This window comes from Schistocerca gregaria, chromosome 3 (assembly GCF_023897955.1).
Source record: "Schistocerca gregaria isolate iqSchGreg1 chromosome 3, iqSchGreg1.2, whole genome shotgun sequence".
NCBI classification, from domain to species: Eukaryota; Metazoa; Arthropoda; class Insecta; order Orthoptera; family Acrididae; genus Schistocerca; species Schistocerca gregaria.
The window spans coordinates 951,220,620-951,244,904 of NC_064922.1; the positions used below are offsets into that span (position 1 = coordinate 951,220,620).

Genomic DNA, 24,285 nt, shown 5'->3' on the forward strand with positions numbered 1-24,285 from the left:
ATAAAAGCGTCCAGCTAATTTTTTTAGAGCTGCTAGTGGAGGACGTCAAGTCTTATTTAAGTAACTTACAGATGGAAGAGAATATGTTTCAGTATTTGCTCAGTATAGTGGCTCATCAATTACAAAGCAAAATACTCACTTGACTAATGCTAAATTTGCGGAAGACAATACACTGCGATTACTTGCCACAGGAGATAGCTACTCTAGCTTACTACATAGCGTTCGAATACCACAGTGCACATTAACCAAACAATTCCAGAAATGTGAGAAGCGATTTATGAAGCACTGAAGGAGGAATATCCAAAGGTAAATAAATGTTTAGTGCACTGTACAGGCATGAAGAACCATTTATATTTTCGAATAATTTAATTAACTGAATTAGTGTTCCAACAACGATAAAGTAATGAAACGAACGAAGCAGACGAAGCACTTTTAACTTGTGGCATCCAAAGTTCAAAAATAGACAAACTAGAATGGAGAGCTAGAAAAATACTTAAGTGTGTCGTCCTGTATTCCGTCTTGCTGAAACGTTGCCTACATGTTTCCCGATTTGGAGGTGGATGTCTGTAGCTGTAGTTGTGGATCTGACGTCGCCCACTGCGTATGCAATCTGCCCTTCAGCACACGATTAATAACATGCAGTGTGCTCCCTTTCTCTCCCCCTCCTATCGAAACAAGATTACTATAAAAGGAAAAGGAGTCGAAGGAACACACCACCCAAGCTCTGCAGCCCTGTTTCCAAACACACTGCAGACGTCAAGTAGCTGTAGCGACGCGCTTGATTTGATGACATTTCTTTGACGAAAGGCGAAAATTGTCAAAGTTAAACTTGACAGAAATATTTGACTTATCAACTTTGACAGAGAAAAACGATAGTGGAATTTTAAGCTTCGCTGGAGTATTAACATGACGCTTCCTTCTGTAACGATTCGTGTTAACAGACGACTGCGAGAAGTAATTCCGAGTGACATAACTGGTTATGTTCTGTTTTAGTTATCTGTATGAAATACAAAATGATATTTTAATGATATTCAGTTTGAGCGGTTTGTCCAATGCTTTTCCCGATATCTTAATCAAATACTTCGCATAAATAAACATTTACGTACAAAGTTCTCAACAGTTGCACCGCATTTTGCTGTCAAAGACGAGTTTTGTAAAGACGAGAGAGATATCAACGTAAGAGATATTAGCATGACGCAGCCTTGCTGGTAACTAGAAGAAACTCGGTCAACGCTGCTACACAAAGACAAAATAGGCAATCTTTGGTAAAGCGCTATCTCTAATGTTAAATATTCGTAATGAGCAGATTAAAATTCGCCATTATGTTTTGCCGGTCGATGTGACCGAGCAGTTCTAGGCGCTTCAGTCTGGAACCACGCGGCTGCTACGGTCACTGGTTCGAACCCTGCATCGGGCTTGGAGGTGTATGATGTCCTTAGGTTAGTTAGGTTTAAGTAGTTCTAAGTTCTAGGGGACTGATGACCTAAGATGTTAAGTCACATAGTGCTCCGAGCAATTTTTGAACCTTGATGTTTTCTGCGTTGCATATCTACTGCTTGACAGTCTGTGACATGCTGAAAATCTCAACAACTACGGAAAGATGCTATGATGGTAACTGGATGTCCAATCAGCAAAATCACGATTAATATAGACAGCAGTCACTCCAGTTCTAGGATTATTTTATAAGATAGCGTACATTTCTTTTGTTCCACCTACACACCCGTTAAATTGCGTGAATAGCTCATAGATTCTGTCAGCTTCTGTTTTCTTAAACTTCATACCATTCTATAAAATCTTTGGCTCTCCTTAATACAATTCTGAAGAACAAACACAGTTCGCTACACTTGAGCATCTGATTAACTCAGTTCACAGTACGTATCAGAAATTCACTTTTGCCAAATTTCCACCTTCCAGACGGTTCAAAATCACGAACTTAATGTTTCAGTGATCTTCTGGTTTAACACAGCAGCAACCTCCATTTGCAAAAGAATTCGGAACACAAATTTGCTATTCCACAGCATTCACGCTGTCTTCATTAAGCTAAGTACACCGAAAAGGATCTCTGCGAAACCCCTTCCGAAACTACTAACAATTCAAGTTCCAATCAGTTACCGAAATGTCTCACTATCATATTAGAATTTTCACGTATTGCGCCTGCGATATTCATGTGGCATCTCACATTCTCTTGTTTCAGTAACAAAATCCCCTCACTCTTGGCAACATTTTACATCGACTACTATCGACTGTGGTCAAAATTCAATCATCTGTGTTTATAAAGTATCGAAACTCAAATTTTTAAAATAAGTAATTGGAACTTACGTGTATTGGGATTCTTAGTTCTCACCCAAACTCTATGTACTCTATGTAAGTTTTTAGGCCTTACCTGAGCTGTATGAAGGAAGGAGTAAAAAAGCCGAAGAGGAAGCATGAGAGAATCAACGTCTACAACATTCAATACATGAAGTGGACACATGAAAACTTCACCAGTAAGCATCAACGAACATGAGTTAATGTATTGACCATAGTTACTGCTTGATGTTATACTGAATACTAAATTTTCAAAATTGGAGTGGGCAATTTGAACACATTGTGCGCAAGGTTCCATTTCCAATTAGAAGAGTAGAAGCTGTGCCACTAAAGGCTTATACTTGGTTACGAAGATACAGAGAATTTAGTTTATAAATAATTGCAGCTTTTGTAAATGTTTTACCGAAACCTACATGAGTAGTTAAGTAAACCACATTTGTGTCGTTGGCACAGTACTGAACTTCATAAAAAAACACGGTCCGATGTAGTATTCTGTTCACAGTCAGCTTTTTATAAAGCTAGATTGTAACTCTTCATGGATTGGATCTAAAATACTTACTTCAGAAAATTCTGACAGTAACGTTGAAACAGGTAATTCCAGTAATCGATATGTAAAATTATGATCATTGAAAATATCATCAGTTTTTAATAGTTCTGTTAGGATTTTCTTCGTTGTATCCTCTCAAGAAATCTTTGCAAAGAAGTGTTCTAAATCCAAGGCACGATACTGAAGCATCTGCTTGTATGTGAAATGCCCAAATTACTCAATGTAAATGAAACATTTGCTTTGGTGAATACAACTCCTTAGCTTCAATTAAACATTCACGTAATTCACTATCATTTGAAGGTATACCACGAGAGTGGCATCCGTCAGTTAATGGATTTTAAACAATTTCATTGTAAGTTCTAACAGCTTCAAATGATTTAGGTTCGCAAACGTGGACTAATAGCAAACGTAAATGAAAAAGTTCTACGTCGCTTGGAGACACTATACACATGCAGGAATAACTTTTTATCACCACCGCACACTCTCTTCTGTCATTGTTTTCAGCACCTACTGAAACATAGTGGAAAAGCATCTCAGTATAACGGTAAAAATTTACCCAATGATCGGTTTCACTTAATGCAAAGAACGATTATAATCCTTTTCTTCACGTTTTCAGTTGCGTGCCGTTCTTCATCAGTTGCGTGCCGTTCTTCACCTATTTTGAAGTAAATATTTATTCTACATGGTAAATGAATATCTAGCCTAATGATAGTTTGTGAGTGACAATGCACTGGAAATTCACAAATAATCCATACTGCTTCAGTTGATCTGACATAACGGCCATGACTATGAGTGTGTAGCTTTTTCGAATATTGTGGAGAAAGACGTCAATAAGTAAACTGGATGATACGTATTGAAGTCTTTCTTCTCACCTTTCGTATAAAGGGATTTAACAATTGTATATTTTAACCCGTCTGGAAAAAATTAGCTGTGTCAGTGAAACATTACATGTACAACTTGTTGGTGCTACTTATAGTAGGTTAAAGTCGTGTAGAACGACTTTTTAATACATTTTCTTGCTTCTTCAGCAGAAACATGTAACCTTACAGTTACTGCTACATTTATGAAATGATTGTTAAAAATATTTACAGCCTGTGAATTATGTCACGAAACAGCCATTCAGTTTGACTGGTCTGGTATCTTGTACACTGACTGGTTGTCCTGTCTCGTGTTTTACAACATCCCATATAGTTTTAATCTTACTATCTGTAGTAATAATTTCTGTCAGGATATGCACATTTCTGGACATTTTCATGACTTTTTTGCACAGTGCATGTAATGTCGGATTTTGACTACTTCTGGCCTCTGTATAAAATTTTCCTATATAACGAATCCAGTAAATTTTGCAGTATAAATTATGAACAGCAAACAATGTATCCATACGAACGTTCACGTTTTGACTGTTTGAACTGGACTGACATGATAAGTTCAGATTTTAACTGACTGGCTCTGATGGATTGACAACATAGCTACTGTACAGCCTGAATAACAGGCGCGAACTGATAATGTAATGACTGAATGTTAGCCCACCACAAACTGATAACTGCATGATGAAACCTAGATTGTTCGTTAGTTCACTGATAGGCCTTCACTAACAAAGTTTCTGTGCGTGATGCCTATCTATAGAAGCGTACACTACTGAATATTACGAACTGGTAAAAGACTATGCTGTCCCATTTTAAGTCCATGGTAATATTACAGATGCGAAAGTGTGGTTCTTACTGTCTCATGACTAAACTTCTGCACCGAGTCTGATGAAATTTGATATGGAGTTAGTTGTAACACTGAAGAGGCACACAGGCTCCTTTGAAAACGGTGTAGAGTAAGGTATTTACTGATCTGGAGAATATAACGTGAATTACAGAAAATATTCATTCTTGAAAAAAGCTGTTTACTTTTTGACTTTTGAACTTTTATTGTTTAATATGCCCTACACAATACATTTCAACGTGACGGATACGATGTTTATTCAGTCATCAACGTTTTTAATCCATAGCTTCATACTAATACTATTAAATGTGAAAATAACTCTGTTTGTGTCGTTTTCACGACTAAGCCGCTGAACCGATTTTGGTGAAATTTGGTATGGAGACAGCTTGAACATTGAGGGGACGTTGGATAAAAGTAAAAAACAAAAATCGACCCCTATAAGACTGAAGATGGGAATGGAACGTCTTGTTTTAAATCAGCTTGCACGTTGTATAGTGTATAGCCATGTCAACAGCGCGAAGTATAGATGTGCTCCGTGGCCCTCGCCTCTTCGCACACGCCTGCATTTGAGCAGTTGGTGAGGGAGGGGGGAGGTACACACACTATAAACTACGCTTATAAAAACAGGCAGACAGTTGAGGACAGCGGACCTTACTGCGCATGCTTACTTACTTAATTCACCATCACTCATCCCAACATAACTACTACTATGTGAAGACAACCAGAGGTTACAGCTACTGTTAACATAAAGTCCAGAAAATTAAAATGGACAGAGATAGATCAGGCGGTGAAGTAACGTTATATTTGGAAAATTATAGAATCATCAGTACTAAAATATGTGATGGCGCTTTAATTGTCAAAGTTTGCTAAAAAGTTTCTAGAAAGTGAAATTTCCTAATCTGAATAATTAAGAAACTAACATTTTATTTTAAAGAAAGTATTCATTTTTTTGGAAGCAGAAAAAGTTGAGGCTACAAAAATATGGCAGTGGAGCTGGGATGTGATTACATTTTAAGATTCAAACAAACAAACGAAAATAAATTATATAATTAACTTATGAGTACTGAGTTTTTATAAAAAGTAAAATGTTTGTAGAAAAGTGGAGAATGGGGGTAATTAAATAAACTAGGTCAATCTGGAAACAAACAAGTCTTACAAAATTTACATTTGACATGCACGTGGTCGATAAGCAACATAAATTATGATTATTTATTTAAATAAACTAGTTTCATACGAACGTAATGGACCATTATCACTGGCAGCCATCAAACTGCACAGTAAGTTATCCCCTTTAATGAAATAATAACTGAATAAGGACTTATCAATTTTGTGTAATTATCATAGATAAAGATGTCAGAAATATGTAATATTAGCATGAGAGGTGGTGTAAGAACAAATGGGATAGTGGCACCCTCCTCTGTAATAAGAACTCCACAGAGGTATATACAGTAGATAGTCATTTTCTCCCGCTTCATTTGCAATTGGAATAGGAAAGAGAATGACTAATTATGATATGCAAAGTAGCATGTGGCATATTTAAAATAGGTTGTTCAAATTTATCTAGATGAATAATCCTGGCATCACAGATAAACATATAGCATTGAGTCTTTGTAAAATTTCTCTTTACTTCTTCCCTCCTGGGTGTATAGTCACATATTCGGGCTGGTATGTTGTATGCTTACAAGTATTGTTAGAGTTAGCAGTTTTTCTTCAGTATCTCCGTCTAACATGCATATTGTATTCCCCAACGAAGGAATATCATCGCTGCTGTGGTGGAGTAATGTTTTAGCGGGAACACAATATGGTTCAGGGTGTTTGTTAATTTCAGGTTTCCGGTTAAAATTCTCACTCACTCATTTAACTGCATGTGTAGTGTGTTGGTGTTACTGACGTCTTTGTATTGATTCGGAAAGTACCTGCAACATTTGCGACATTGTTTCTTGTATTTAATTTTATTCGGTTAATTGTGAATGACTTGTCAGTCAGACGCTAAATCGTACCTTTATCAATGTAATTTAAATTACAGATGTCTGGTACATTTGAGAATGGGTTACTAAGGCCATCATACAACATACACGAAGACTATGGCTCAGAACCTGTGGCGACCAGAGATATCTGCAAGAAAGATGACTTTAGATAATTCACTTTTCAAACGCTGTAAACATGTATAATTTATTTAAACAAAAAAACATGGTGACAAATTGGGAGGTAGCGTTTCATGGAGTGGTGGAACAATGGGGGCATTACAGATACTGATAATGAGCGCGTAATCAGGAAATACCTCTCAGCAGCTCCACTGAATGATGAAACCTCTTGCTTTCGTTCGGAATCTAGCAGACACTGAGCGTTCTGCATCATTTGATCGTCAGCAACGTCCAATTTAATCTGTAAGTAATGGAATTGCTTCCTGCAATCCAATTTGTCTATATTGACGGAATCAATTTCGCGAACAGTTACCAATGTAGTGACTTGCTTTGGTGGGGTTATACAGTAGGTCACGAAAGAGTGATCATGACCTCACGTCGTGACCGTGACTCCGTCTCGAGGCGATACGATTGGACGACCCCTTTCCTTCGCGTAGATTTACGAGGCAGCAAACGGGCGGCACCAATTGCAACTCTGACTGCTTACAGATGTTATAAGGTGGAACGTATTTGCGACCTCACATCAGATACGGACAATAATGTAGGTGCGGCAGCTATCAGAAATTTGCTGGGTAAGGAGCAATTAGAGCGTCATGCTTAATTAAAACTGCGATTACTTGTAATGACATTAAGATAACTGTCCTTATGTGCCTCTAAAAGCAAGTAAATGACCATGTAGATATACGGTATATCTCTTCTGTTAAGTCAATAATTAAGACTTCGGATCTGTCTAATTACAGCTGAGTGAAACGGATTTGTGGCGCCATACTCTTTCCACCCTTATTTTTTGTAAGGGATCTTCAATGACAAATTTCGTAGATATTGCTCTACGCGTGTTCTTGTTCCTATTTTATAGCTGTTCATGTGTCGTTTCATTTGCACTGCACTAGAAAATGAACACTCATTTTCTTCATGTTATATTTTGGGTGTTATACCTCTACGTCTATACTCCGCAAGTGTCGCTATGGTGTGTGGCGAAGGGCATTCCAGCAATTATTATTTTTTTTTAAATTTTAGTCTTCGGTCTGCGATATTTAATAGTTGTAACTGTGTAATGCATTACACCACGAATACTGTATTCGAGCGCCAGACGACTGTTCTTCCATCTCCATTAAAATTTTCCCTACAGCCGACACATTCGTCACAAGAGATTAACATCTACGTTGATACTGACAACATTTCTCATTTATTCTTCAATCTCAGTTGCAGAGTGCTCTTATATCAGTTTCTAACACAGAGATGATTGGTTGCTCATGTAACTAAATAAATCTGAAGACGATCCAGAGAGATCGAAACATATCCTGTGTCAAAAATGTGCAACTGAGGCAGGAGAATAACTGAAAATTTTTTTAAATTACATTTTTTTGTGTTTAGAGCACACGGCCATTCATCACACCAATATAAATTCAGTCTACGTTATCAAATAGCCACCTACACCCGTACGCCAGTACACTACCTGCGTCCGGCCATCCTGATTTAGAGTTTCCGTATTTCCATAAATCGCCCCAGGAAAAAGCTGGGATGGTTCCTTTGAAAGGGCACGGCCGACTTCCCTCCCCATCCTTGCCTAAGCCGATGAGACCGATCACCTCGTTGGTCTCCTCCTGCACATCAACCCAACCCTTACACTGCAGCGTTATCAGCAGACAGTCCCAGAAGGCCGTTCATCGTGTTTGTCCTGTGTGTTGTATGTAGAGAGAGCAAGAACGGTCCTACCTCACTTCCGTATTCGAGCTTATAATACGCTCAAGAATTTTGTTGCAAATCGACGTTAACTATATGTGTAATTTTGCAGATAGATTTCTTTCCTTCCACCCTGAACACGGGAAGCACATGTGTCTTTATCCAATCGCTTGCGACTTTGTGATGGTCAGGGATTAACAATAAATGCGAAAGAAGTAAACTGCCAGTGTCGAAGAGCCCTCCGCGTAAAACCGAATTGGGATTCCATCATGAACTGGCGGCTTATTCGTTTTCAACTCTTTCAGTTGCCTTCCAACGCCGGTGATGCGTAGTTCTATGGACGTAGCGTGGGACTTTACCCGGCGATCCACACGGTAGTATGTCTGTATGAGCCTCCTGCGCGAATGACTTTTTAAACGAAAAATTCAATACTTCAGCTTTACATTTTCTATCTTCTATTGCTCACCAGACTGGTTGGTGAGAAACTAAATAGAAGTCTTCGACCAACTTAGTTATTTTACGTAGCAACAGAATTTTCTCGGGGTCTCGGGAAAATCTTTCGCTAACGTGTGTTAGTAGAAGTTCTTTTACGTTTCGTCCATCGATCTTTTTACAGACGCAAAAATTTGTGTTGTACTAGGTTTCTACATTATTTTTTAAACCGAGAGTGAAACAGTCTTTGTTTTCACAAGGTTCGCAGAAGAGCCTCTGTAAAGTTTGGAAGGTAGGAGACGAGATACTGGCAGAAGTAAAGCTGTGAGTACCGGGGGTGAGTCGTGCTTCGGTAGCTCAGATGGTAGGGCACTTGCCCACAAAATGCAAAGGTCCCGAGTTCGAGTCTCGGTAGGGCACACTGTTTTGATCTGCCAGGAAGTTTCATTTACCGAATTTTGTTATTCAACTATTGAAATATCATGGAACTCCGTCTTCAGGCCATGAGTGGCCTACCCGGACCATCCGACCGCCGTGTCATCCTCAGTGGAGAATGCGGACAGGAGGGGCGAGGGGTCAGCACACCGCTCTCCCGGTCGTTAAGATGGTATTCTTGACCGAAACCGCTGCCATTAGGTCGAGTAGCTCCTCAATTGGCAGCACGAGGTTGAGTGCATCCCGAAAAATGGCAACAGCGCATGGTGGCCTGGATGGTCACCCATCCAAGTGCCGACCACACCCGACAGCGCTTAACTTCGGTGATCGCACGGGAACCGGTGTATCCACTGCGGCAAGGCCGTTGCCAGTGAAATATCATGGGGAATCCTACAATTCTTCATCAGATTACCGAAGTCCAGATATCTACAACCAGTCCCATCGCTGATTCGAGAAAGCCTTTACAGGATTCTTCTGCATTGCTATAAACCAAAGGATCAGTTCTGGGTGTGGTACTGTTAACCGTAAGGCCTTCTTGCACCCCGCGAGCAAGGCCAGCTTCGCCATATTTTGGGTGAAGCCTTCCGCAAACACAGAGCCCTGTAAACAGCCTCATATTGCGTTGTTATACGAGTAAGATCAGTACTGTGCGTTGATGTGTACCACACCTACGATTCAGTGATGGTCCTTACTTCGAACTGCCGGTAAGGTCAGTGTATCCAACGGTCTTGCCGCATTAGTAACACCGGTAGCCGTCAGAACATTGAGGATAAGCGCTATCGAGCTGGGCTAGCACTTGGGTGGGTGACCGTCCAGTCTACTGAGTGAGGTACCCAGGCGGGGTGCACTCAGCTCTTGTGCGGAAATTGAGGAGCTACTTGACTGAGAAGTAGCGGCTCCCGTCTCATAAACTGAGAACGGCCGGGAGGACGGTGTGCTGACCAATTGCCCCTCCATATCCTCAACCAGTGACGCCCATAGTCTGAGGGTGACATGGCGATCGGTCAGTACCTTTGGGCCTTCTGAGGTCTGTTCGGAGGTTTTAATAATGATGGTATAAAGGCGACAGTAAACCTGTGCATAAGAAAGGTACACGTTACAGCGAGCAGATGCTACAATACTATGTCATCGGATACATACATACTTTATTGTGAAAGGTAAGTCAACAAAGGTAAACAATACACGATGGCTGATCCTGTGTCAATACAATACATTAAATCAGTAGTTGTAGATATACTCGAGAACCTGTTAAATAAATAAGGACATAACATTGCTTGTATTCTTAGTCTGCGGAAGAATGATTATCATTTGAGGGAATCACTAAGAAATGACTGTTCTTGACTCTAGTGACAGGTGGAGCCATGTGTTATCCTCTGAAAAGTGTGTAAGAGTTTGAAAAATACCGCAGTATTTCAGAACAGACGAACGATCACAGTGAACATTGTCAGTGAGGCCCAAAACAAGTCATGTCAGAGTGTACAAAAGTGTAGAAAGTACGCTGATGGAATTGTGGAACGCCACACAATAAAGCAGCAATCTGATACTTAACTAACTTCGCGGAGATGTTCATTATTTAAAGGATATTAAATTATAAAAATTGTGTTAGATTCGGAAGTAATGTCCATCATGAACTTCAGTATGAGGTGCGACCCCTGACGGGAATCATACGCTCTTGTTTCGGTTGTGACATATAAGAAAACAGAGTTCAGGCATTATTCTGAGATATTTCTCCATCTGCATGAAACACAGGCTGTGTGAATTCATTAAAATTGCTAGCGGGAGTTTATCATGAACCCATATGTTTTCCAGTCGCATCCCAGATATGCTACGTGGAAGCGGGTTAACCGCTCAGGACGTTTCTGCCGTGAACTGCGCTGTAGCGTGCAGCAGTCTCCCGCTGGGATATGCCATTTACTCATGTCAGGTCATGGAAATTTGGAAATTACCCACTACTTAATCTAACTTAAACTAACTTACGCTAAGGACAACGCACATAACCATGCCCGATGGAGCACTCGAACCCCCGACGGGGGGGAGCCGGGCAAACCGTAACAAGACGCCTGGGACCACGCGGCTACCCCGCGAGCCCGCGAGGTCACTCTGGTCATGAAGCGTATGACAACAGAGTTTATCATCCTTGTCACAAGTTGGTGATCATTCAGCCTTCATTCAACAATTACAACATTAGTAATGTCACATCCAACAATTCCTCAGACCATGATTCGGGCAGTTGGAGAGGTGTCGGTCTCGACAGTTTCTGTTTCATGTGCTCTGCCAGCGTGTCGTTTACGTAAACTATGGCACTGATCTGACGGTTACAACAGTAAGCAACGCATGGAAACTCGGAATCTCAACCCGGCTTCCAGTAATCTATTCCCAGCCGTCAGTGGCTACACCTTGCCTGTAAGCTATGTCCAGATTTCAGCTAGAAAGCCCTCCGCTACTGCTTTAACCTCTGACTTCATGAGGGGATACGAACCAGGTTTTCATTCCTTGAAACATTTCCCCTCTATATAAAAATTTGAAATATATGTGAACAAACGAAGTCTGATTAATTTTGGGCTTAAGTTTCATATCTACGTATGCAACCACATCTGGATCAGAAGAGAATCTCTGGTTTCGAAAGACTAACAGAAGTGGTAAACGCTGCCAGTCTTGCTTGTAAGATGAAAGCAGAGCTGAGGACTGATTGCGAACCTCTGGTGCAGAGCAGAGTGGAGGGTCTGAATTAGAGGCTGAGACGGTTCTGCAACCGTGTAGGCTGCAGATTCCTCGACCTTCGCCATAGGGTGGTTCGGTTTCGGAGTCCGCTGAATAGGTCAGGTGTCCACTATACGCAGGAGGCGGCTACACGGGTAGCAGGGGCTGTGTGGCGTGGAATGGGCGGTGTTTTAGGTTAGAGGGTCTCGGTAAAACACAAGAAGGGCTCCAGTCACAAAGGGTGCAGGCTGAACACAGGAAGAACGTAGATACAGGAACCACTGGTACAACAGTTGTAAATTGTCGTATCTGTGTTGGGAAAGTACCAGAGCTCCAAGCGCTAATAGAAAGGACTGATGCTCAAATTGTCATAGGCGCTGAATGCTGGCTAAAGCCGGAGATAAGCCCAGCCGAAATTTTTGCGAAGAACGTAACTGTGTTCCGGAAGGATGGGCTATATACCGTTGGCGGTGACGAGTTTGTTGCTGTAAGAAGTAGTTTATCTTGTAGCGAAAATGAAATAGATACTTCCTGTAAGTTAGAATGGGCAGAGGTCATTGAAACTTCATGGCAGATTAAAACTGTGTGCCCGACCGAAACTCGAACTCGGGACGTTTGCCTTTCGCGGGCAAGTGCTCTAGAGCACTTTAATCTGCCAGGAAGTTTCATATCAGCGCACACTCCGCTGCAGAGTGAAAATCTAATTCTGGGCAGAGGTCATTGTTGGCAACCGGAATAAAATAATAATTGGATCCTTTTACCGACCTCCAAATTCAGTTGATGCAGTTGCTGAAAGGTTCACAGCAAACTTGAGTTTGATTTCTAACACATACCCGACTCATACGATTATACTTGGCGTTGACTTTAATTTAACCTCGATATGTTGGCGAAAATACATATTTAATTCAAGAAATAAACATAAAATATCATCCGAAATTGTGTTAAAAGCATTCTCTGAAAATTATTTTGAGAAGTTAGTTCGTGATCCAACGCGAGTAGTATACGGTTGTGAAAACACACTTGACCTCTTAGCAACAAATAATCGCCAGTTAACAACGAGCATCAAAACGGGTTCAAATGGCTCTGAGCACTATGGGGCTCAACTGCTGAGGACATAAGTCCCCTAGAACTTAGAACTACTTAAACCTAACTAACCTAAGGACAACACACACATCCATGCCCGAGGCAGGATTCGAACCTGCGACCGTAGCGGTTGCGCGGTTCCAGACTGTAGCGCCAGAACCACACGGCCATCAAAACGGGTACATGGATTAGTGAACACAGGGTTGTCGCAGCGAGACTGAATATTGAAACCCTTAGATACTCCAAAAATAAACGAAACATATACCTGTTCGAAAAAGCAGATAAAAATTCACTTGACGCCTTCCTTAGAGACAATTTCCACTCCTTCCAAATTAATGATACAAGTGTAGACCAGATGTGGTTTGAATTCAGAGAAATAGTATCGCAGCAATTGAGAGATTTATGCCACATAAATAAAGATACGATGGAGCTGATTCTCCTTGGTACACAAAACGGGTCAGAACGCTGTTGCAGAAAAAAGCAAACAAACATGTCAAATTTAAACAGATCCAAAATCCCCAAGATTGGTGATATTTCACAAAAGCTCGAAATTTAGCATGGACTTCAACGCGAGATGCTTACTACAGTTTCCACAGTGAAACTTTGTCTCGAAATCCGGCAGAAAATACAAAGAGATTCTGGTCGTATGTGTAGTATGTTACCGGCAAAAAACAATCAACACCTTCTCTGCGCGATAGCAATGGAGATACTATTGAAGACAGAACTGTCAAAGAAGAGTTACTAAACACAGCTTCCGAAATGCCTTCACGAAAGAAGACGAAGTAAATATTCCAAAAGTCCACTCGTGAGCAGCTGCCAGCATGAGTAACGTAGAAGTAAATATCCTCGGAGTAATGAAACAACTTAAGCCACTTAATAAAAGCAAGTCTTCTGGTTCAGACTGTATACCACTTAGGTTCCTTTCAGAGTACGCTCATGCATTAGCTCCGTACTTAACAATCATATACAACCGTTCGCTCGGCGAATGATCCGTACCCTATAGACTGGAAAGTTGCACAGGTCACACCAATATTCAAGAAAGGTAGTAGGAGTAAACCAATTAATTACAGGCCCATATCATTAACGTTGATATGCAGCAGGATTATGGAACAAATATTGTGTTCGAACATTATGAATTACTTCGAAGAAAACGGTCTATTGACATACAGTCACCATGGGTTTAGAAAACATCGTTCTTGTGAAACACAACTATCTCTTTATTCACGTGAAGTGTTTAGTGCGATTGACAAGGGATTTCAGATCGATTCTGTATTTCAGGAATTCCGGGAGGCTTTTGACACTGTACCACATAAGCGGCTTCTAGTGAAATTGCGTGCTTATGGAATACCGTCTCTGTTATGTGACTGGATTTGTGATTTCCTGTCAGAGAGGTCACAGTTAGTAGTAATTGACGGAAGGTCATCAGGTAAAACAGAAGTGATTTGTGGCTTTCCTTATCTAGACAAACGATTTTGGGAGACAAACTGAACAGCCGTGTTAGGTTGTTTGCAGATGATGATATCGTTTATGGACTAATAAAGTCATGAGAAGATCAAATCAAATTGCAAAACGATGTAGAAAAGATATCTGAATGGTGCGAAAATTGGCAGTTGACCCTAAAAAACGAAAACTGTGAGGTCATCCACATGAGTGCTGAAAGGAATTCGTTAAACTCCGGTTAGATCATAAATCAGTCTAATCTAAAGGCCGTAAATTCTACTAAATACCTAGGAATTACAATTATGAACAACTTAAATTGGATGGAACACATAGAAAATGTTGTGGGGAAGGATAACCAAAGACTGCGTTTTATTGGCAGGGCGCTTAGAAAATGCAACAGATTAGCTAAGATGACTGCCTACACTACGCGTGTCCGTCCTCTTTTAGAATATTGTTCCGCGATGTGAGATCCTTACCAGATACATCGTACAGTACATTGAAAAGTTTCACATAAGGACAGCACGTTTTGTATTATAGCGAAATATGGGAGAGATAGTCATTGGTGTTCGTTCCTTCCGCGCGCTGTACGGGATTGGAATAATAGAGAATTGTGAAGTATGTTCGATGAACCCACTGCCAGACACTTAAGTCTGATTTGCAGAGTATCCATGTAGATACAGATGTAGAACAAATTGAAAACGGAATAACATTGCTTCTGCCACTTCGAACTTGGATGTTACCGTGCCTTCAGCTGCACACGGTGCAACAATGGTCGGTCACATCTGGCCATCGCCTGTCCCAGTGAGTTCAGATGCTAGTGCCCAATTAAAACTTAAACCTATACAGATTCAGTGGACTGGTTACGATGCTATTTGCACCAATCGATCGTAAATAAGATGAAGCACCATTCAACCTTATTTTAACCCATTCTCTTGATTTAGTAACTTTGGCTGTCGTTCCTGTCTGTCGTTATAATGCTCCCATGTCCCTTCTGCCAATGATTCGACGTGTCTCAAAGTGAGCAAGATGGCGACAGCTAGACGTGCATATCCACTGGCCGTACTTTTTTACGATCTTCACCAGAACAGATTTAGCAACGTTAGTCACGCCCAGTACGCATCACGTACTCACACCTTTCTCCCTCCGTACGAGAAGCTTTTGTTATTGAAAATAAGCTCGCGTAAGAACGAAATCTTTTATCAACAAATGCCACAGATATGAAAATGATAGATTATAATTTTTGTAGCGTTCGGTCAAGTTGGTCACAGCGTAACACGTCCCACTACCGGCAGCGTGCTTATTTGGAAGACGGAAAAACGGCACGGGCCACAAAATTATGAGAGAAACGGGACGAGTTGTTAGAACAACATGCCAGACTTGCATCCACAAGCAGTTACGTATGCGATGTGTATCTGGGAGAGACAGGAATGTGAAAATTAGAGAGAGAGCAGGAAACTTTTGAGACTGGTTCCAGGAGGCTAAGAATGCATCCTGGACTCGCCGCTTGGAGATGAAAACGGGTTTTGTGACATGCGACCACATCTCGTATTTGTCGATTCATGCGAGGCAGTTGCCGAACTGTGAAGCAAGTGGCGGGAAGACTGCCGCTCATTGGGCGCGACGTTCGGGAAAACTCTCCCGGGCCAAATCGCTCCCACCGATTGAGTAACATATTGATGCCTGCGAGGGAAAGTGCTTGCCCCGAATTTCACCGCCCGGACTGAAACAAGCTGAAAAAGTGAAAAGTGTGCTGACGTAATTTGGTAGGAAAACAGGTACCGATAGTAATGCGTAAGTAAGTGGGAGACGTGAGATACTTTTCAGAGGCAGTATTTTGCTTTCGCTATACTTCGGTTTACGTATGTTCGCAATGATTTATAGAGGAAAACACCTAAGAGGGAAAGTTAAACGCAGATACCAGACTGCGGCGCTTTGCGTCGTCGAGGACGTTTATCAAAACGTCAGTGGGAAATGAAAACAGGACCTCTGTAGTAAGACTCACCAGCAGTCATCAACAAACCGTGGCGAAGGAGTTGCACAACTGAAGTTATTCTCTGGGTAACAACTTCCCGCGCAATATGGGATTTGTGAAGCTTCCTACGTCTTTAGTTCAATTGCCACTTGTATGTTTCATATTAAAAACATAGTTCACGTTATTGCCTTATGTTTTATATTAAAAACCTAGTTCTTGCTTCAGTTTATACTAAATATTTGCTCCGAAAAATCCTTATCTCTTGCAGCCGTATGTCAAAATGCAGGACAAAAACAGTAAAATTACGGTTATTTCTACTTGTTGCCTGTCTGATGTTTAAGTAACTAATGTTAATGAGTTAAGACTGTATCTTACAATATTAGTATCATACGTAATCACAGGTAGACTGGAAGGCTGCAGCTGGACGATTTTTGTTAAAAGAAAAGGAAGAATGAAACAAGAGTTACAAGCAGTTTCGTACTGAATGAAAGATTTCAATAAATATATGTCATAGATACGTATATTAAGCAAATAGACATTTAGAATATCCTTTCTGTGTCGTATGAGGACAGACCACAGTCTTTTGCTGTAGTATTAATACGGATTAAGTGATGTCAATAACCGTGTCTCGTTTTGCTTCAAGTGATGTGACATGCGACTCACGGAATAAGAAAAGTAGCGTAATTAAGTTAAACTTGATGAATAGGCTATATTGAGAGCATCACTGTTTGGTAACGGCGAAGAGAATAATCGCACTCGGATATGAAATTTATATTTGTAGACAAGTATTACGTATAACCTCACTCAGTACCACGAATATGATACTCTGCTACTAAATTGTGTATCGCTATCAGTATTTGTCGGTCATTCGATCACACTCCAGTATTTCCATTATGGCACTTTCAATCGGCCGGCCGCGGTGGTCTCGCGCTTCTAGGCGCGCAGTCCGGAACCGTGCGACTGCTACGGCCGTAGGTTCGAATCGTGCCTCGGGCATGGATGTGTGTGATGTCCTTAGGTTAGTTAGGTTTAAGTAGTGATGAAGAGTAGGCTGAAGTTCAAGACATTAGTCAGGAAGAATCAATACGCTAAGAAGTGGGATACGGAAGTTCTAAGGAATGACGAGATACGTTTGAAGTTCTCTAACGCTATAGATACAGCAATAAGGAATAGCGCAGTAGGCAACACAGTTGAAGAGGAATGGACGTCTTTAAAAAGGGCCATCACAGAAGTTGGGAAGGAAAACATAGACACAAAGAAGGTAGCTGGGAAGAAACCATGGGTAACAGAAGAAATACTTCGAGTTGATTGATGAAAAGAGGAAGTACAAACATGTTACGGGAAAATCAGGAATACAGAAATACAAGTCGCTGAGAAATGAAATAAATAGGAAGTGCAGGGAAGCTAAGACGAAATGGCCGCAGGAAAAATGTGAAGACATCGAAAAAGATGTGATTGTCGGAAGGACAGACTCAGCATACAACAACCTTTGGTGACATTAAAAGCAACGGTGGTAACATTAAGAGTGCAACGAGAATTCCACTGGCAAATGCAGAGGAGAGAGCTGATACGTGGAAAGAATACATTGAAAGCCTCTATGAGGGTGAAGATTTGTATGATCTGATAGAAGAAGAAACAGGAGTCGATTTAGAAGAGATAGGGGATCCAGTATTAGAATCGGAATTTGAAAAAGCTTTGGAGGACTTACGGTCAAATAAGGCAGAAGGGATAGATAACATTCCATCAGAATTTCTAAAATCATTAGGGGAAGTGGCAACAAAACGACTATTCACGTTGGTGTGTAGAATATATGACTCTGGCGACATACCATCTGACTTTCGGAAAAGCATCATTCATACAATTCCGAAGACGACAAGAGCTGACAAGTGCGAGAATTATCGCACAATCAGCTTAACAGCTCATGCATCGAAGCTGCATACAAGAATAATATACAGAAGAATGGAAAAGAAAATTGAGAATGCGCTAGGTGACGATCAGTTTGGCTTTAGGAAAAGCAAAGGCACGAGAGAAGCAAGGCTAAAGAATAATCAAGACACGTTCATTGGATTTGTCGACCTGGAAAAAGCGTTCGACAATATAAAATAGTGCAAGCTGTTCAAGATTCTGAAAAAAGTAGGGGTAAGCTATAGGGAGAGACGGGTCATATACAATATGTACAACAACCAAGAGGGAATAATAAGAGTGGACGATCAAGAACGAAGTGCTCGTATTAAGAAGGGTGTAAGACAAGGCTGTAGTCTTTCGCCCCTACTCTTCAATCTGTACATCGAGGAAGCAATGATGGAAATAAAAGAAAGGTTCAGGACTGGAATTAAAATACAAGGTGAAAGGATATCAATTATACGATTCGCTGATGACATTGCTATCCTGAGTGAAAGAGAAGAAGAATTAAATGATCTTCTGAATGGAATGAACAGTCTAATGAGTACACAGTATGGTTTGAGAGTAAATCGGAGAAAGACGAAGGTAATGAGAAGTAGTAGAAATGAGAACAGCGAGAAACTTAACATCAGGATTGATGGTCACGAAGTCAACGAAGTTAAAGAATTCTGCTACCTAGGCAGTAAAATAACCAATGACGGTCGGAGCAAGGAGGACATCAAAAGCAGACTCGCTATGGCAAAAAAGGCATTTCTGGCCAAGAGAAGTCTACTAATATCAAATACCGGCCTTAATTTGAGGAAGAAATTTCTGAGGATGTACGTCTGGAGTACAGCATTGTATGGTAGTGAAACATGGACTGTGGGAATACCGGAACAGAAGAGAATCGAAGCATTTGAGATGTGATGCTATAGACGAATGTTGAAATAACTACGGCAGCCTAAATCAACTAGAAGCTGTTTACTTTGGTCAATTCTTCCTTCCCCCACCTCTCCTCATCCTACACACACACACGTGCTTTACTACATAACGAAATTAAATATTTGTTGGTAAGTTTCCTATCAACCAACTCCTTCTTTTAGTCAATTGGTGTTTCTCCTCCATTAGATTCACTTCCGATCTACCCAAGCAATCTACAGAATTTTCTGAAGAGGCTAACTTCGAAAGCTACTGTTGGTTTTTAGTCTGTAGTATTTATAGTTTACTATTCACTTCTGTACAAGTCTGCTCTTTCGATAAATGCTTTCATAAAGATTTCCTTGCTATTTTTATATCTTATTTCGACAATTATTTTACAACTAAAATAACAAAATTATCGCCGATTTCTAGTGTCTCATTTCGTAATCTAATCCTCTCATCTGTGCGACTATATTTCGTTACTCTTGCTTTACTTTGTTGATATTCATCTCATAATCTATTTTCAAGACATGATACATTTTGGTCAGCTCATCCTCCAAGTCCTTTGCCGTGGCTAATAGAATTACGATGACATGGGAAAGCCTCAGTGTTTTAATCTATTGCCCCTGAACTCTTATTCCCTTTCCAAATTTCACATTACTTTTATTTACTGCCTGCCAAATATATAGACTAAATAACACTTGGGGTAGGCCACAACACAGTTTTATCCTCAGCTACAGCTTTATTTTCACGCCCTTCCACATTTATGACTGTGACCTGGTATCTGTTAAAGTTGTAGGAGATTTTGCGTTCCGTGTATTTTATATCTGATATCTTCAGAAGCAAAGAAGGGAAAGCTGAAAGGTGGAAGTAATGTAGAGAGGTGATCTACAAGGGTAATTAAGTTAACGTCAATATTGTGGAGACGGAAGGAGAAGCAAAAAAAGGTGGTACATAAAACACTTCGAGAAGAATTTGACAGAGCACTGAAAGATCTAAACAGAAACAAGGCCCCTGGAGTAGACGACATTCCCTGAAAACTGCTGATACACGGGGGAGAGCATGCAGTGACTAAGCAATTCCACCTGAAGTGTAAGATACATGGGGCAGGGGGAATCCCCTCAGACCTCAAGAATGTAATACTTCCAATTCGAAAGAAAGCAGGTGCTGAAAGGTGTGAATGTTACCGAAGTACATGTTGAATACCTCAAGGTTGCAAATTACTAACTCAAATTGTTTACAGAAGAATGGGAAAACTGGTAGCAGCTGATTTGGAGAAGATCAGTCAGTGTTCTGGAGAAATATAGGGAGGAACTACTGGCCCTATGACGTATCTTAGCAGGTAGGATGAAAAAAAGAAAACCCAAGTCTATAGCATTTGCATACTTACAGAAAGCGGGATAGCCGCGCAGTCTAGGGCGTCTTGTCACTGTTCATACGGCTGCCCCCGTTGGAGGTTCGAGAGCCTCCCTCGGGCATGGGTGTGTGTGATGTCCACAGCGTAAGTTAAAGTTACCGGGTGATCAAAAAGTTAGTATAAATTTGAAAACTGAATAAATCACGGAATAATGTAGATAGAGAGGTAAAAATTGACACACATGCTTGGAATGACATGAGTTTTTATTCGAACAAAAAAATTACAAAAGTTCACAAAATGTCCGATAGATGGCGCTTCATTTGATCAGAATAGCAATAATTGGCATAACAAAGTAAGACAAAGCAAAGATGATGTTCTTTACAGGAAATGCTCAATATTTCCACCATCATTCCTCAACAATAGCTGTAGTCGAGGAATAATGTTGTGAACAGCACTGTTAAGCATCTTCGGAGTTATGGTGAGGCACTGGCGTCGGATATTGTCTTTCGGCATCCCTAGAGATGTCGGTCGATCACGATACACTTGCGACTTTAGGTAACCTCAAAGCCAATAATCGCACGGACTGAGGTCTGGGGACCTGGGAGGCCAAGAGTGACGAAAGTGGCGGCTGAGCACACGATCATCACCAAACGACGCGCGCAAGAAATCTTTCACGCGTCTAGGAAATTTATTTATTTATTTGTTCTAATAAAACCGCATGTCATTCCAAGCTTGTGTGTCAGTTTTTACCTCTCTATCTACACTATTCCGTGATTTATTCAGTTTTCAAATTTATACTGCCTTTTTGATCACCTGGTAGATTGAGTAATGTGTAAGCCTAGGGACCGATGACCTCAGCAGTTTGGTCCCAGAAGATCTTACCTCAAATTTCTCTATTTCCCACATTGTTGACCGTAATACATTCTTTGAAATTCTGGAGCAGCAGGGATAAAATACAGGGAGGAAACACTATTTACAGCTTCTAAAGAAACCAGACTGTCGTTCTAAGCGTCGAAGGACATGAAAGGGAAAGGGTAGTTGAGAGGAGTGTGAGATAGCGTTGTAGCCTACTCCCGCTGTTATTAAATCCATACACTCAGCGAACACTAAAGCACACCAAAGAAATATCTGTAGAAGGAATTACACTTCAGGCAGAAGATATAAAAATGATGTGGTTTGTCGGTGACAATGTAATTGTTTCGGGGACTGCAGAAGTAAAACAAGACCAATGAAATTTAATCGTATCAAATCAGGTGATAAGACAAGACTAGATTAGAAATACTCCGCCCAAACAGGCCATGAAGGTCGAACGGTAGCGACCGGCCGCCGTGTCACCATCAGCCCATAGGCGTCACTGGACGCAGATATTTAAGGGCCATGTGGTCAGCACACCGCTCTCCCGGCCGTATGTCAGTTTCCGAGACCGGATCCGCTACTTCTCAATCAAGTAGCTCCTCACAAGGACTGAGTGAACCCCGCTTGTCAACAGCGCTCGGCAGACCAGATGGTCACCCATCCAAGTACTAGCCCAGACCGACAGCGCTTAACTTCGGTGATCTGGAGGTAAGCGCTGTTACCACTGCGGCAAGGCCGTCGACAGATTAGAAATGAGACACTAAAAGTAATGAGATTTTATATTTGGACAGGAAAATGATGATGGGCCAAGTAGTGGGGAAATAAAATGCAGACTGGCAATACCAAGGAAAGCGAATTTGTTAACATCGAGTATTAATTTAAATTATTGGAAGTCTTTTGAGTACGTATTAGTCGGGAGTTAGCCTTATTATAGGCATGAAACGTGGACGATAAACAGTTGAGACTAAAACACAAGTGTCTGAAGTATGGTGCTATAGAAAAATGGAGAATATTAGATGGGTAGATCAGGTAGATGGATGAAGAGGCTTGTACATGACAGAGTAGCGTGGAGAGATGCACGAAACCAGTCTTCGGACTGACGAGAACCACAACCTTCAGAATATAAATAGTGTTTTCCAGACAGCATAAGACAAAAGAAAAGCTTTTCTCAAATATACATCTTGCTGTTCGTGCGAGCCCAAACAGTTTATTAGGTGATGTCCAAAGTTCAGTGCTAAAAAGTTGATGATAAAGTTTACTTGCTGTTCGTGGATTCATTTGATTTTTATACAGCTATCCCGCCTATTGCTTAACAAATTGTTATAAGCTGAATGCACGCACAAGGCAGTCCAAAGGGCTACGAGAACACGTGTGGGAATCTTGTTGTGGGGTGATAACTTGCACTAAGAGTCTTCGTAAAATCTCCGAAGTGCGTGTGTGGTTACTATTCGGCAGGACCTTCGAGGCAATGTGCAGCCTCGGCGAAAGATTAACTTTTATGTCGCAGCTGGAGACGGCTTCAGCCCCCCGCAGGGTATGAAGCGAGGACCACTTGTTGAGGGCGGCGGCGCCTCGCGAGACGTGATTGTTTCGCGCCGCCTGATGCACGCAGCTTGTTCTCAACACAACCGCTCGTTTTCGCGCGCCGGGCCGGGCAGGTGCCAGAGATGTTTACGCCCTCACGACGGCAACACATCTGCTCCGGCTCACGCTTTAACGAGCAGCAACCGCTTACGCATTAGCATAACGTTCCCCGCCTTAATTTTATTCGTCGCTTTTGACACTAACGAGCTGTAACGGCGGTCGCTTCTAACGGGAGGGCGTGGCGCGTGAAGATGCACTGCACAAGCCGCTGTCCTGTGGGTGGCACACAGCCTTGCTCCCACTGTCCACTGCGACAGCACTTGCAAAGGATACCTTGACCTCGGACGCTCGGAATCGCACGAACGTATGCTTGTTCCAACACTCGATCATAAAAGCACCAGTGGCCTGTGTCATTTTCATGACAAACTACGCACTTGTCTGCTAGCGCCATCGGGCAGTGACATGCTATAACTGCACTAACAAGGGCTCGAACCGTGTGAATGGTATAGGTGCAGTACGAATATGTATCCTGATAACATAGAATACAACGTATGAGGGACAAAGTTGCGACGTGCTGAATATGGAAATGAAATGATAGCCGAGGACAGAATGGCCGGCCGTTGTGGCCGAACGATTCTAGGCGCTGCAGTCTGGAACCGCGCGACCGCTACGGTGGCAGGTTCGAATTCTGCCTCGGGCATGGATGTGTGTGATGTCCTTAGGCTGGAACCCTAACAGCAACGCCACCATGTTCAATAATGCTTTCGTGCACCCACAGGAGGTCGTGTTGCGACTCAAACTGTGCGCAATAGGCTGCATGATGCGCAAATTCACTCCCGACGTCGATGGCGAGGTCCATCCTTGCAACCACGACACCATGCAGCACGGTACAGATGGGCCCAACAACATGCCGAATAGACCGCTCATGATAAGCATCAAGTTCTCTTCACGATGAGTGTCGCATATGCCTTCAACCAGATAACTGTAAGAGACGTATTTAGAGGCAAACCGGTCAGGCTGAACGCCTTAGACACACCGCCCAGCGAGTGCAGCAAGGTGGAGGTTCCCTGCTGTTTTAGGGTGGCAGTATGTGCAGCGGGCGTACTCCGCTCGTGATCATGGAAGGCGCCGTAACGGCTGTGCGATACGTGAATGCCATCCTCCGACCGATAGTGCAACCGTATCGACAGCGTATTGGCGATCCATTCGTCTTCATGGATGACAAATCTCGCCTCCA

The 24,285-nt window shown here is 41.7% G+C and overlaps 1 pseudogene; it reads right to left on the bottom strand.

The window, feature by feature from the left end:
• Positions 1-9,509: 9,509 nt before the first annotated feature.
• LOC126356580 (5S ribosomal RNA) lies at positions 9,510-9,627 on the bottom strand (annotated as a pseudogene).
• Positions 9,628-24,285: the final 14,658 nt, after the last annotated feature.